Source organism: Pseudocercospora fijiensis (assembly GCF_000340215.1).
Source record: "Pseudocercospora fijiensis CIRAD86 unplaced genomic scaffold MYCFIscaffold_1, whole genome shotgun sequence".
NCBI lineage: Eukaryota > Fungi > Ascomycota > Dothideomycetes > Mycosphaerellales > Mycosphaerellaceae > Pseudocercospora > Pseudocercospora fijiensis.
In genome coordinates, this window is record NW_006921532.1 from 3,540,036 (window position 1) to 3,555,056 (window position 15,021).

Here is a 15,021-nt window from a genome sequence, read left to right on the forward strand (position 1 = left end):
TGCCTTAGCTAAGGATACCGGTAACGAACTTGCTCTAGCGATCTGTTAGCGTAAGGGCGCGAGTAATAGTACTAGTAGGGTTAAACGCATAGAGTCCTAGAGATATCGGGGCGGCAATAGGGCGTCTAGGAAACTAGTTAGTATAGGCTTAATTAGCCTTAAGGGTAGCGAAGGCGTCTTAATTAGGAACCTCGCGACTAATCTTTAATAGGCGGCTAACGAGGACAATCGCCTTAGCACTAGCATAGAGACTACAGACCTTAGCGGCCTTCTTAACATAGTTAGCATATATAGAGAACAGCTCTTCTCCTAGCTTGCTAAGGTCGTCGAGCTATTAATAGATAGACAGGGCGGTAGGAGCTTTGCCTATATCGGCTTTAGGAACTATATCGATCTTAGTAATAAGGTACGTAATAGAGTCGCCCTTATAAGAACTATAGATGTTCTTAGTTAATAGGATCGGCGAGAGCCCTCTATCTCTACGCTCGCTAAAGGAGCCTTCGGAGGAGACATCTTCTAGTAGTATATCTAGTATATTAACATCCGAGTTACTATAGTTAGTACTATAGTTAGCCCTAGAAGGGGCGCTGTACTTCTTAGTAGCCTTGCGGAGGGCCTAGCGAGCATGCAATGCCTTCTTACGCGCTACTTCGGCCTTAGCGCGCTCGTCCTTAACTTTCTAAGGGACCTTACGGTTGCGGGTCGAGCGACAGTCTTAAGCCTATATCTCCGTAGCGAGCGCGAGACTAGCAGCCGTATCGGCCTCTATTTCTAGGCGAAGAGCCTTACGTTTAAGGACATTAACGATAGGAGCCTCTTAACCTTTAACAATAAAACCTATACTATTAATGCGATAGCCCTTCTCTTTTAGTAGATCCTTAGTTGTCTATATATTAAGATCGATCTAGACAATTGTATCGTAGTACCGCTTCTAGTAGGATATCGTAAAGTCGTTAAGCGTAAAGGACAAGTTAAGTAACTACTTGCCTACCTTCTTACTAGCGGTAGACATACGATAGATTATAGTACGGGAAAGGTACTTAGCGCCTTAACGACGGACCTTATACTTATTAACGAACGAAGAGACCTGCTTTATACGCTCTTGTCTACCGTAGGCGAAGTTAATAAGGCTCTTAGGAAGACTACTTAGTCCTCCCTAATGTTCGAAGGCCTAGTCGAGGGTCTTAAAGCGCAAGCGAATCTAGGTGCCGGCCGTCTCGAGGCTATAGACGATAGGAAAGGCTTATTCGATATCTATATCGTTAAGGACCTCGCGCTTAAAGACACGCTTACCGATAGACTAACGCAAGTTATTTATACCGTACGCAACTAAGACAGTAGCCTTCTTAATGTTCCTATTAATAACGCGTAGTAGGGTGCGAGCGTTCTAGATCTTCTCTTAAGGGTCTTTAAGGGCGGTAACGATCTAGAAGCAGTGCTCGAAGCTAGTTATAGTAGCTAAGGCGCTGTCGGAGGGGGCTTCGATCGGGACTAGTATGCCTAGATTTAGGGCTAGTAGGTTGCTACTGCTACTAGCGCCTAGCGGATTTAAGGCGCCGGAAGACATCTTAGTCGACCGGAGCGGAAAGGAGTTAGTAACGAGCTTACAAAAACGTTCGTAGCTTATTAATAATAATTAAAGGGTTTAGATAGAAGAGAGGGGGGTAGGCGGTAGTAAGTTAGTTAGTACTCGAGTAGAAGAAAGAGCTTAGAAGGCTCGCCTTAAATAGGGTACGAAGGTAGCGTAGTCCGTGTGTTCCGGTAAAGCAAACGGATAACGATTATATATAGACCTTAAAAAGTAAAGCTATATACGAGACTCCTTTATTAGTAGGGCGGCTAAAGTTTAACAATCGATCTAGCTAATTGCTAGTAGCGACTACGCGCCTTTATTAACCTCTAGCTTTCGTAGATTCCCGCGTACTCGAAATGTAACTAGTTAGTTCGAGTACCTAGTAGTAATCTATAGTAGTGAGGCTAGCGGGACTAATAATACCCCCGGGGTAGTATTAGCTTTTCTCTAGAGATGCTCGGCAACTAGGAGCAAATCGCCTAGGCCTAGCGCAGCTTGTGTTAGCCTATAGCACTGTCGTTGTAGATATAGCATTACCTTTTATAGTAGCAGGCATATAAACGTAGCCCGTGCGTTCTTCTTTCTTCTAGATACTAAGCTTAGCGGCCTAAGGTCCCTATTCTTAGAGGCTATAGGCCTAGGTTGCTATATCTATCTAAGAGCTAGGAAGGGAGAGGGATCCTCCCTTTCTTAGTGTCCTATATAGCTAGTGCTAATTAGGGTAGGAACATCCTCTAGTAGAGTATCTTATTGTCGTTATTACTTAAGGAAGGTTGCTAGAGTCTAGGAATCTAGAGGGAAGTAGTCCTAGAAGGGTAGAGGGGTTAGGTTCGGCTATCTTCCTAATGCTACCCCCGGGGTGTTATTAGGAAAACACGCCTCGTATAGTTCTATCTAAGGAAACAAGAGCGAAGGAATAAAGTTATAGTAACATTAATCGAAGGTAAAGGCAAAAGTAAAAGACAACAACAGGATAAACTAAAAGCAACAAACGAGAGTATAAACATTAGTAGTAGACCCTGTAGTAGTTCGGTTTCCGAACCACTAAACGTATATAGTTTGGTTTCTTAGCGGCGAACTAGCTCCCTAGTTCCGGTTTGGTTTTTTCGAACTATATAGATTCCTAGTTTGAACTAGAGACTGTATTAGTTTTACTATAAGGACACTCTTATTCGACTACCGGCTACGATTGCCGGCTATAATAGTAACTCTATTACATTTACTACGCTCTTTTGCCGTTGCTAGGGCGTAGTTGCCGTTGCTAGGGCGTAGTTTTGCTATAAGGACACTCTTATTCGACTGCCGGCTACGATTGCCGGCTATAATAGTTACTAGGTTGTATTTACTACGCTTTATTACCGTTGCTAGGGCGTAGTTGCCGTTGCTAGGGCGTAGTTGCCGTTACTAGGGCGTAGTTGCTATTACCGGGGCGTAGTTGCCGTAGTTGCGAAAGCTTACCTATATAACGTTACGTAGGCGGCAATAATTAGGGCTTCGCGATATTCTTATACTTTCAACTTCTTCCTCTACACCTATACCGACAACAACTACTATACGCTACGCCCCCGCCCCTTTCCCTTATAATAGCAAGAGAGAAGCGCGCCGCGCGCTAAATAGAAGATAGAACTAAAGACCGCGAGTTTGTTTTGCCTAAGCGTCTAACTAAAAAGCGTAAGACTAAAGAGGAGTACTCTACGAAGAAGAATTCCGTACGAGACTACGAGAGAAAGGACAAGATAGATAAGGATAAAAGAGCTAAGGATAAGAGAAGAAAGGCGCGGAATAAGGCATTCTATCGATAGCTAGCGCCTATAGAAAAAAGTAAAGGTTAGAATAAGAAGACAACCTAAGAGAAGGCTAAGAGGAGGAAAGAATTGCGGCTAGTTTTCGAGCGTAAAGTTCTAGTAGCGTAAGTTAATCTAGCTAGCGGCCGTAGCTAGTAGCTGTAGCCGGTAGCCGTAGCCGGCAGCTGTAGCCGGCATATTTTTCTTTAACACGTTAACTAATAGCATTTAGACCTATAGTCGCTACCTCTATCGATACAACCGATAGTAACGGAGATATTTAGATAGCCGAGAACAACAATACTAGAGTTTAGGATACCGCGACAGAGCTTAATACTGCGAATAAAGGAACTAAAAAAAGCGAGGAGATACTATACGTCGATCTAGTAATAGGTATAGTCTTAGGGCCTAACGCTATAGACGATAAGCGCTAGGAGTGGATCGAGTATAGTTAAAGAGACGAGATACTAGTAAAGGGCTAAGGCATAAGTCCTATCAATCTAGAAAATCATAGTTAAAGCTACTACGAAAAGCTAGCAAGGATTGGAATCGAGACTAGTCGTCTTTATATCCTCGATATAGAGTAGAAGTTTCTTTATTAGTATTAGAGCGAAGCCTTTGCGTCTATAAAGGCAAAGTAGCTTGCGATTAATGCGATCGGGGCTAGGTATCTAGGGACGGCAGAAGTGTTACTATAGGAGGAAGGGGTATAGGTAATTATTCTATGCTCGGTATATGTAGCCGGCGTTCGTAGCCGGCAGATACTAATAGTTAAACAGAAAGCGTTTCTCGAAGGCAGAGTACTACTGCTATATAAAATCTTTACTAAGGTAGAGAGGGCTTATATCCGGAATCTAAGCTGCTAGTAGAATAGGTTAGCGTTAGAATTCTCTGAATCTCTATATAAGCCTCCGAAGGATTACCCATTTCAGCGATACGGCTTTATCTCGACTACTCCGTAGGCACCCGAAGAAGCTCGAGCGCTCTTTAAGGTCTTTACTAAGAAGCGGAAGGAGTTCGAGGATTAGGATTAGTTAATAGAGCTATTAGTTAGTCTTAGGTTTCGTAGTTAGACTCGGCCTAAGCATTTGCTTATCGAGTGTCTTATACCGAAAGAGGATGGATTAAGACTAAAAACGAGCTTGGATTCGTTAGGTATAGTAGCTCGGTTCCGTTAGTAGGAGAGAGCCGCCGTATAGAAGGCAAAATTCAGGTAGTTAGGGTAGCTAGGAAAGAAATTCTAGTAGTTAGGCTAGCTAGGGTAGCTAGGAAAAAAAATCTAGTAGTTAGGTAGCTAGGAAACAAAAAAAAAGGTAGCTAGCTATTTACTGCCTAGCTATTCCTAACGATACGATACTATAAAAGAAAGGGTGTTTCTCTATAGCTACTAGTACACATCTACTACTCCTAAGTCCTTACCTTACCGTACGAAACCTTAAAACATGCCGACCGATATTGTATATATACTAGGCGCTATACTAGGAAGGGTAATAACGAGACGATAGTCGAAACAGTCTAGTATACGAGCGAGATTGCGATAACGTCGAGAGGAGGTCGTATACTTACCTTCGAGCCTATCGAGTCCTAGACGACGATTAGGGCTAGATTTATCCTCTCCGAATCCTAGTAGTAGGAATTCATTATAGGGTACTACTACCTAGTCCTTACCTTTACGGAGTCTAAGTAGAAGGTTGTTCGGAGATATAAGAACATCGAGTATTAACCCGGAAATCTTCGAAAAGGCTAGCTAGGCGTATCTTTAGAAACCCGAGTATATAGAGCAGTTCAATTAATAGGTCTATAAGATATAGTTCCCTTTATACTTACGTTCGAAGGAGTGTAAACTCCGGAAGTACTCGATACGATAGGGGAGTAAGGAGCGAACGGACACATTCTAGAAGTTCTTTATAGAGGGGGTATTATACCGTTATACGACTTCTCGACTCAAAGGTTAACTAGTAATTGTCTGCAACTTCTACGGTTCAATCTTGAAATACCCGAAACTAGGGGATAGGAACTCATCGCCTACGAACTATCTCTATTCTAAACAGTATCGGGAATCTTAAGGAGAGAGGAGAGTTAATGTAGATATAGCGTTCTAGAAAGAGGTATATCTTCTAAAATGCCGGCTATAGCTGCCGGCTATAGCTGCCGGCTATAGATTCCGGCTACCTGAATCAACCGTAGAGATCTAGCTAATTATTATAGGCTACGCTTAAGGAAGCTCTAGGATTAAAGGCTACCGATTTCTCCCCCGAAGACTTTAAGCAACTAGCAAACGAAATGCTAGCTACAAACGGTCTTCCGGAAGACTTCTACGAAAGGGAGTCTGTATAGAAGATATACCTATATCTTATAAACTACCCTCCCCTATTTCTCGGCGCGACAACCTAGCGTATTATATTCGAAAAGAACAAAGAGGCTACGTTAGACGATATTCGGGAGATCCTCCGTAATACTCGCCGAGTAGCTATTGCTGTCGATAGCTAGTTAAGCCGGACTATAAGAGCCTCCTTCCTCTCGATTATGCTATACTTTATTAATTCGGATTGGAAACTCTAGGAACTTATAATCGGATTCCCTAAAATTCTAGGTTCCTATACTAATAAGGACATAGCGAAGCTTGTCTATACGGCAATAGACAGGGTCAGCGTAATAACGAAACTAATCTCGATTACTACGGATAACGCTAGTAATAATCGAACATTATATAAGGCGTTGTATATACAATTCACTCGCATATGTCTTTAAAATTACTAATTGTATCGATAGGGTCGAGTGCGTAGAGGAGATTATAAGGTCTATAATCTAGCTTAATCTTCCGAATGTTAAGCTCGCTACGATTCCGGATACGTACGACAATACGTACGATAATAACGATAAAGAGGAGCCTATTAATAGCCCTAGCCCTATTAAATCGGAGCCGACGTCGTTGCTAGTTGTATCCCTATAGAAGTTTCCCTACCTCGCTTATATAGTTCAAATCGCGATCCGAGCCCTCTTTAAGACGCTTAAAATTGCACTATTAAACGACGACTAATAGAAGATCCTAGATAAGGATAAAGCAAAGTCGAAAGTCGAGAAACTTATTATAGCAATAAGACGGGATAAGGCAGAGAGCCTCGCTCTCGTTTTATATAAGGTATAACTTTTATCCGTAGCCGGCACCTATAGCCGGCAACCTAGTATAGTTCTAACTCTTTTTCTCTAGCTTCGTCGTCTAGCAATATATACGAACTCGAGCTTATAGAGATATAACCGATTCGAGGCTATTTAAAAGAACCTAATCGAGCGCCCTAAAACCGATGCCTAGAATATCGCATAGAATAAGCGATAGTAAAAGCGGCCTCCTTAGCGCCTACTCCGTTTTACCTAAGACGTTAAGACCCGGTTCGATTCGACTTTCTATATAGTTACGAGGGGATATACTTTACGTACCGCTCTCGAGATCTATTAGAGTTCCGAGGGTATTAAGTAGCTCGGCCTTACCGCCGCCGAATAGCGCTAAGTAGAGTATCTCGTCGATATTAGTAAGCATTACGCGAAGGTTACTACTACGATTAGAAGAACCCGAGGACCGACGATCTACCTTATCTTTACGTACTATAACTAGCTCTTTAACGAGCTCGAGGAAACCGCAGCTAAGCTAGCTAAGAAGAGCGTTCCCTAGAAAGTAGCTATAACGAAAGCTATAGACACCTCCTATACTAAGTTGTATAAATATTATAGTGCTACCTTTGACTCGTTCGGGGATATCTATAGCGTTGCGTACTTGCTTAACCCGGTAGAAAAGGATATATACTAGTAGAGGCCGGAATAGAAGGCGGACGAGGTATAGCCGAAGCATTACTAGACTATTCTAGAAAAGATGTTCTACGAGCGTCGGAAAGAAACTAGTCTAAATGCAGCTCCTATAAAGAAAAAGAAGGTTTAGAAGGCTCCGATATTATACCTGTTTCGTAGGTAGGAAGTAGAGGCAGAAGAGGAAGCAACTACTAAAGTAAATAAGGAAGAGTTCGATCTCTATCGGCGTGCGAGTAAGTACAAACCCGTAGGCTCGGAAAGAGGGCTAATAATCTCTAAATCTTACCGGTCTTCTAGACGAATTCGGAGACGATATTCTCGCTATATAGCAGCGGTTAGAGCCTAAGTTTCTAACGATAGCGTCGGTCGCTCGGGACGTCCTCGCTATCCCGAGTATAGGTATAGGCTATAAGAGGTCTTTTAGTATCGCTCGTTACTAGGGCCGCTTTAATCGAACATACTCGCCTACTATCTTCGAATCTATTATAGTATTCCGATACTATCTCCTCTACTAGAATCGCTAAGGTAGGTTACTAAAGATTATACTAAAGGAGTTAATCGAGGAATTAGAAAACCTTAAGATCGAAGAAACCTAGGAGCGCGAAGAGAATACGAAATTTAGTCTAAGCGAAACCCTAATTAGCGATAACGAAGAGGAGGAGGGCGGAGGTAGAAGGCGATACCGGGTCGAGAAGCGGAAACATATATAGGCTTAGAGCAGCTTTAAAGAGACGAAGCGTTTACGTATAAGGTAATATAGCCGGCGTATATAGCTAGTATATATCCGAAATGTGTTTCGAATTCCTAGGACCTAAATAGACTAGTTGCTATAGCAACCGACCCCGCTTACCTACGGACTATTTCTAATTCTCTGTTCGCTCTTCCTCTCCTTCTTCCCTTTCCCTATATTCTTAAAGACAAATATGCCTTAAGGATTCGGCTCTTCGGGCCTTCCTAAGCCGGCTGCCTCCCCTTCCTTAAGCTACTATCCTTTATTCGAATCTAACGATAACCTAATAAGGCGGTTTAATAGAAGACTATTTGTTCTAGAAGGTAAGAAGCATTAATGTCTCCCTACGATTATATACTTATTAATTTTCTAGGTCCTACCGATATACCCTCGTCGCCTAAACGCGTAGATAAATATCTTTAGAGGCTAAAAGGCAAGGGTAAAGCAAGCTAAGTATAGGGAGACCGTAGCGAGAACGAGATATCGGAAGAGCAAGGCTCTCCGTAGTATATACGAAGGAAGGGGGTTCCTCGGAAAACAGTACCGAAAAACAAGAAGGCTATAGGTAGATAGGAGAAGGCTAAAAAGAGTAGGCGGACGAAGACTATCGCGAAGAAAAGTTATCTTTCTATTAAAAGAAAGGGAACAAGGCAGGACTCGACGATAAAGAAGCGGCGCTTTAAACTAAGTACTATTGCCCTTCGCTAGATCCGGCTTTTCTAAAACAAAAGAGGGACCGAGCTTTTAATCCCTAAGACTCCCTTCTAGCGACTCGTCCGAGAAATTACATTAGATTTTCGGTCTAGTATGCGATTTACGGCTAAGGCGATTAGTACTCTTTAGGAAGCTACGGAGGCATTTCTCGTAACCGAGCTTAAGCTTTTAAACCTCCTTGCTATCTATACGAAGCGGGTTACTCTTTAAAATAAAGATATATAGCTTCTAGCTAAAATTCGGCGTCGGTTTATAGCGGATTAGTTGGAAATTGTATTTAGTCGTTAGATTAACCTAGGAGGAGGCCTATTTTCGCATCCTTTTGCCGGCTATAGGTGCCGGCTACATTTCTGATTTTATCTCCGCGCTATCCCTAAATCTAAGGTACGAAGTAGAAACCTAGCGCTCTATATTTACCCGGCTCTTATAGAGACGAGCTATATTTAGATTAGTTTCTTCGCATATCGCGACCTAGCGGGTAGTAAGCGAAAGGGCGATAGAACGTTTATAATACGTCTCTATTTAGACCTAAAATATAAAGGTCCTAAGGAGCCCTAGCATCCTAACTATAAGGAGATTCTTTAGCATTAGCACTTTGATCCTCTATACTGCGAGGTAGATAGCAAGCCTACGAGAGAGAAACTTTAACGAGAAATTCTCTATAATGCGTAGCGCTATTGCATAGCTATAGATGCGCACTAAGTCCTTTAACGAGAAATTCTCTATAATGCGTAGCGCTATTGTATAGCTATAGATGCGCACTAAGTCCGGCAACTCGAAGAAGAATTAAGACAGCGTATTAGCGACCGAGGAGGAGATCGATAGTATACTAGTAGAGTCGAGGTCTTATAAGCGAAGCATAAGATAATATAGGCTCTTAGTCGTATAGAGTAACGTACTATATAAATAACTAGGCGTGCTACTCTTATTCACTTACGACCTATATCCTAGGATACTCTTCTCGTACTTTTTATACTCTTTTCTAATACCTTACCTGTAAGCGCTCCGCGACAACCGAGTGAATATAAGCTATAGGGTTTCCGCTCGGTACCTTAGCCTCCGAGATAGGGCAGAGTTGAATTTAGAGCGATAGCCGGCACTCGTAGCCGGCACTCGTAGCCGGCATATAGAGACGGTAGTAGGCCTTTTCCTACTAAATGACTAGCTTGTTTAGTATAGCCTACCTGATATTTCTTATATTTACTAGCAATAGGCCTAGGTTACTTATAAGATTACTATAGCTAGTAAAGGCATTACTAAAGAATATCTATACTATAGTAGGATACTATTATTACGCCGGCTATTTATTAAAAGGAGGCTTTCGCCTATTACTATGCCGGCTATATATGCCGGCTATATTTCAAAGTCTACCGTACCTGCCTTTTTTAGCCGTGCCTACCTTTTTCAGCCGTGCCTGCCTTCTTTCCTTACTCTAACGTTACTATAATATAGGCTTGCGCGAAGCTTACTCTATTGCCTAGCGACACCGCGATACTACCGCTATATTCAACCTTCGTATCGATACCTATACCTCTACGCTCTATATCTACTACCTCCGTAATACCCTCGCTCCGCGCGCGCCTTCGTATACCTTCGTAACGCACTTTTTTCCTCAATTCGACGACTTTTATAATAGCGAGTCTACTTAACTAAGTTACGACGCCTCGTAAGAAGGGACCTGCTGCTTCTACGGGTCGTAATAAGATCGGAAATAGTAGAACGAGTATAGTATATTAACGCAAGATAGCTACTGCTACTACCGCTAGCTCCGGTGCTAGAAAGGGCGTCGCGAGTAAGGCTCCGCGTAAGACAACGGCGGGTAAGGCTCCGCGTAAGATAACGGCGGGTAAGGCTCTACGCAAGACGACAACTAGCGCTTCTACTACTAGTAGCAATCGTGCGAAGCGTCGATAGCGCCTAGGAAGTAAGTCCTATTTGTAGCCGGCAGCGTAGCCGGCAGCGTAGCCGGTAGCGTAGCCGGCATTCTTACTGTCTTTTTACTAATCCTTCTTTAGCCGTAGCCCTCCGTAAGATTCGGCAGTATTAGAAGAGTTCTTAGCTCCTAATCCGCAAAACTCCTTTCTAACGACTTGTTCGCGAAATTGCCTAGGATTATAGAACGGACCTTCGCTTCTAAGCCTCCGCGATAGGCGCCCTTTAAGAGGCTGCAGAAGCCTACTTAGTTCGTATCTTCGAATATATGTTTCTCTTCTACCTCTTTTCGGACTATACTAATACTATTTTAGCGGTCAACCTTATAGCTATCTACGCGAAGCGTATAACGATTATAGACAAGGATTTTAAAGCACTCGATTAGATTCTAAAAGGCTAGAATATCTATATTCGAGACAGTGCTAGGTAGGATAGATGTTCTAGTAGAAAGGATGTTCGTAGTATTATCTATAAGCTTTTCTATATGCGAAATGAGCCGCTATTATACGGCGCTGTATACCGCGCTCTAAATACTCTCTAAGTATATGTATATAGTATAGTATACTTTATTGGCCGTACGGAATAGAAGTCTCCCAAAATCCCGTTAGTACTAAGGAGTAAAAAGGCCGGCTACGCTGCCGGCTACGCTACCGGCTACGCTACTAGCTACGCTACTAGGTTTTTCAAAGAACTAAAAGAAGATAGACATTCCGGTTGATTTGTATTAGTTTAGATTTTTATAAAAAGAAAACAGGGAAAAATAAGGAAGGTTGAAGAGCCTAATAGTTATAGTTATAGGCACTATCCCTATTTTCTAGAGCATATTATACACCTGCCTTCGCAACTCTACCTAATACTCCCTCTAAATATCCTTATACTCTACCTACTGAAAATTCAACTAGGTATCTAGACCTGTAGCTGCCTCTATATCTTTTACTATCTTCTATAGGTTAAAGGCCTCTTCTATAGCAGCCTCTACCTCTTTATATAATACGAAGTCACTACCTACCCTACCCTTTATATCTCTTAAATAACTAAGAGTTCTAAGGAACGAACTAGTATTCGGCCTTAGTATAGCGAGTAACTAGTAGAACGTTCTATAGAGCTGCCTTATAGCTCTTTTATATACTATACCGATACCGAGGGAGGAGCTATCCTAGTACTTAATATTGTCGAATAGTTCGGTAGGAAAGTGTATAAACTTCTTAAGGAGGAGGATTTCTAGGGAAATCGATGAGTTCTGCCTAGATCTAGATAAAGACATTCTGCTAAGCAGTTAGGGAATTGAACCGTAAACGAAAGGATGAAATTTATACCTAAGGAGTGCAGTTTCCGAACTGAACTATAATGCCTTGTATATGTATATATATATGCTTTTGATTAGTTAGTGCCCTTAGCTAATTGTCTATAGATTTGAGGTTATATAAGTACCTTTATACAACTACGTAGCCTAAGTAGGATTCGAAAATTCTATAAGTACTGAGGACTAAAAATGCCGGCTACGCTGCCGGCTACACTGCTAAGTCTTACAAAGGGCTTGCTTGAAGCTACGTATACATTCGTACACTTCTTAAAAACCGATAAATTATATAGTTCGAACTAGCTACTTATATAGTTGCTTAGCAAACTAACCTAAACCAAACTAGAGTTTCGGCTTAGCAAACCAAACCAAACCAACCCGAACTACTGCGGGGTCTAATTAGTAGGAACAGACAATAGGTAAGGACTAAAGGTACAGGGCGGTACTGCATTAATAGCGCGGAGAACGATCGATAAGAGCAAGGAAGCAACGTAGTAGAGGCAGGTAGAGGCAAGGAAGAGCAAGCAATTATTTAGTCTCGGGATCTAGCTATAATTCTAGGCGGTCTTCGTCGCTAGACTAGTTAGGTTCCTCGGAGTCAGAGTTAGATAGCTAGAAGTCTAGTTCACTATTAGAATCGGAATTAATATCGGAAACGCTCTATATATAGTTAATCCGTATATAACCCTCCCTCTATTCTTAAGTTATTCCTAATAGCTTACTAAGACGAACCTAGGGATAGGCATAGTTCTTAGGCAGAACAGGATCTATAATAGCGGTAGGATCCTCCTCCCGATAGGCATCTAAGGACGGTAGAGGGTCTATAGAGGCACTAACTTCCTCCTCGGTCGGCGGAGGGCGGGTAGGTTCGCGTAACTTAACGATCTTCTTTAGATTAGCCCGAGGGTAAGAGTGCTTTAAGGTAGCACTATCTAGCTCCTAAAGAAGGTATACGGAACCCGAGTAAAGGACCTCCTTTACTCTATAAGGACCCTTCTATTTAAAGGCTAGCTTATAGGAGTAACTATACTCTAGTTCGGACCGGTATAGAAGGACTATATCGCTAACCTTTAGAGGCTCCCAGTTAATAGCATTATAGTCGTCGAAATACTGCTTAGCCTCCTTACGAAGGCGACGTTATCGAGCAAGTCCCTCCTAAGAAGTAGTAGTTATGTCCTTAAGAGCCTTAGCGCGTAGGGCAAGGAGATCTGCTCTAGTACGAACAGACCCTTAGTCGTAAACGCTATGCGTACGGTAGGACAATTTAATAGGAAGAACGGCGTCCCTCCTAATTATAAGTTCCGCTAGTATAAGTCTAGTCGTGTCGATAATAGTAGTTCGGTCCGCCTAGAGAAGGGCTAGGACGCGGATAGAAATAGGAACTAATCTGTCGCTACTATTAGTTATCTTAGATAGGGCATTAATTAACGACCGATAGCCGCGCTTAATAATAGCATTCGACTAGGGATAGTACGGGAAGATACGAACGTTCTTAGCCCCGTACGAAACAAGCAGCGCTTAAACCTCCTTAGCTATATTATTCGTAGCGTTATCTAAGATAACCTCGTAAGGTGTTCCCTAGCGGCAAAACAGATCCTTAAATAGGAAGGTAGCTATATTACGGGCATTAATAGTACCGCAACCTTTATAGAAATAATAGGCCTCCGGCTATCGAGAAAGACCCTCTCGAATAATATATAGGCTATTGTTGCGGCTAAGATAGACCCTATCGCTATACTACTGCTCCCTAACTAACTAGGTAGCAGGGATACGAAGCTCTCCTAGACGCCGGTAGCTGTTCCTAAAGTTATATTTAGGACAGCTCTTATAGTAGCGGGAGACATTAGCCTATACGCCGTCCTACTAGTAGCGTCGACGAAGGATATCGAAGGTGCCCTCTACCGCCCGGTAGCCGAGCTTATCGTAAACGGAGCGAAGGATTTCTTATCGGGCTGCTAGATCGTTAATAATACGCTAGAGCGGTATATTAATTATAGCCTATCGCTAAAGGATGCGATCTTTAATAAGGAACCTCCGAGAGTAGCGAATAATACGACGGTATTAACTCCTTAATAGACTAGGAGCTCTCTTCGTATAGGTAAGGAAGTAGGCGATATTATAGGAGTCGTCGGAGTAGACCCTATTAAGGATATTATCCCTACCTAGTTCGCCCGCCTTAGCGTCGTCCTAGTCCTCGCTATTAGTAGTAGGGTCTTCGTTAGGCTAGTTACTAGGTTAGTCGTCGGCAGTGGACCTAGTAATTACCGATATAGCGTTAATATAGAAGGCAGTAAAGAAGGTGCGGTTAATAACTGCGTCGATATCCTCTTCTTCTATTATCTCGGCGATGTCTTCCTTTATAGCAGGCCTTCTAGAAAGGCTATCCGGTCTAGTATGCTTCTTGCTAGGAACATAGAAGACGTCGAAATCAAACAAATAGATCTAGGCAACCTACCGAGCTATCGTAGAGTTAGGTAGGTCGGAGGCTATACGGTTAAGCTAATAGACTAGCGTCTAAGCGTCGACTTCTAGGCGAAAGAATACTCTAAAGAGCTAAGGTCGGAACTTCTTAAGAGCCTTATAGACACTAAGGCACTCTCGCTTGCTAGTATCGTATCGGGCCTCGATAGGTTTCTATAGACCGGACTCGTACCGGATAGAGTAACGTAAGGAGGGCTCCTTACGATTATACTATATTAGTATCTTGCCGTAGCCTTCCCCGCTCGAGTCGATAGCAACAATTAGTAGACCTGCGCCTTCCGAGTAGTTAATAGAGGTAAGCGTAGGCGCGCTAACAAGTGCCTTAGTAACCTTGTCCTTAGCGGCTTAGTAAACGGAGGTCTATTCAAACTCTATATCCTTCTTAAGCAAGGCGTATAGAGGCTTATATACTAACGCAAAGTTTTCGACCTAGATGCGGAAGTAGGAGACTACTCTAAGCTAGATCCGGACATCTTTCTAGTAGGTAGGGTCGGGCTAGGATACAATCTTTAGGACCCGTGCATTGTTAGGATAGCGGCCGTTCTTATTAGTTACAAACCCGACAATGTTTATTCGTTTGTATAGGAGCTAAAGCTTCTCCCTATACACCGTTAGGTTAGCTCGCTCTAGGTCGCAGAGGACACTATCGAGATTCTAAATATGTTCGAGAAAGAACCTACGGATGCTAGGCTCTACTTCTTTA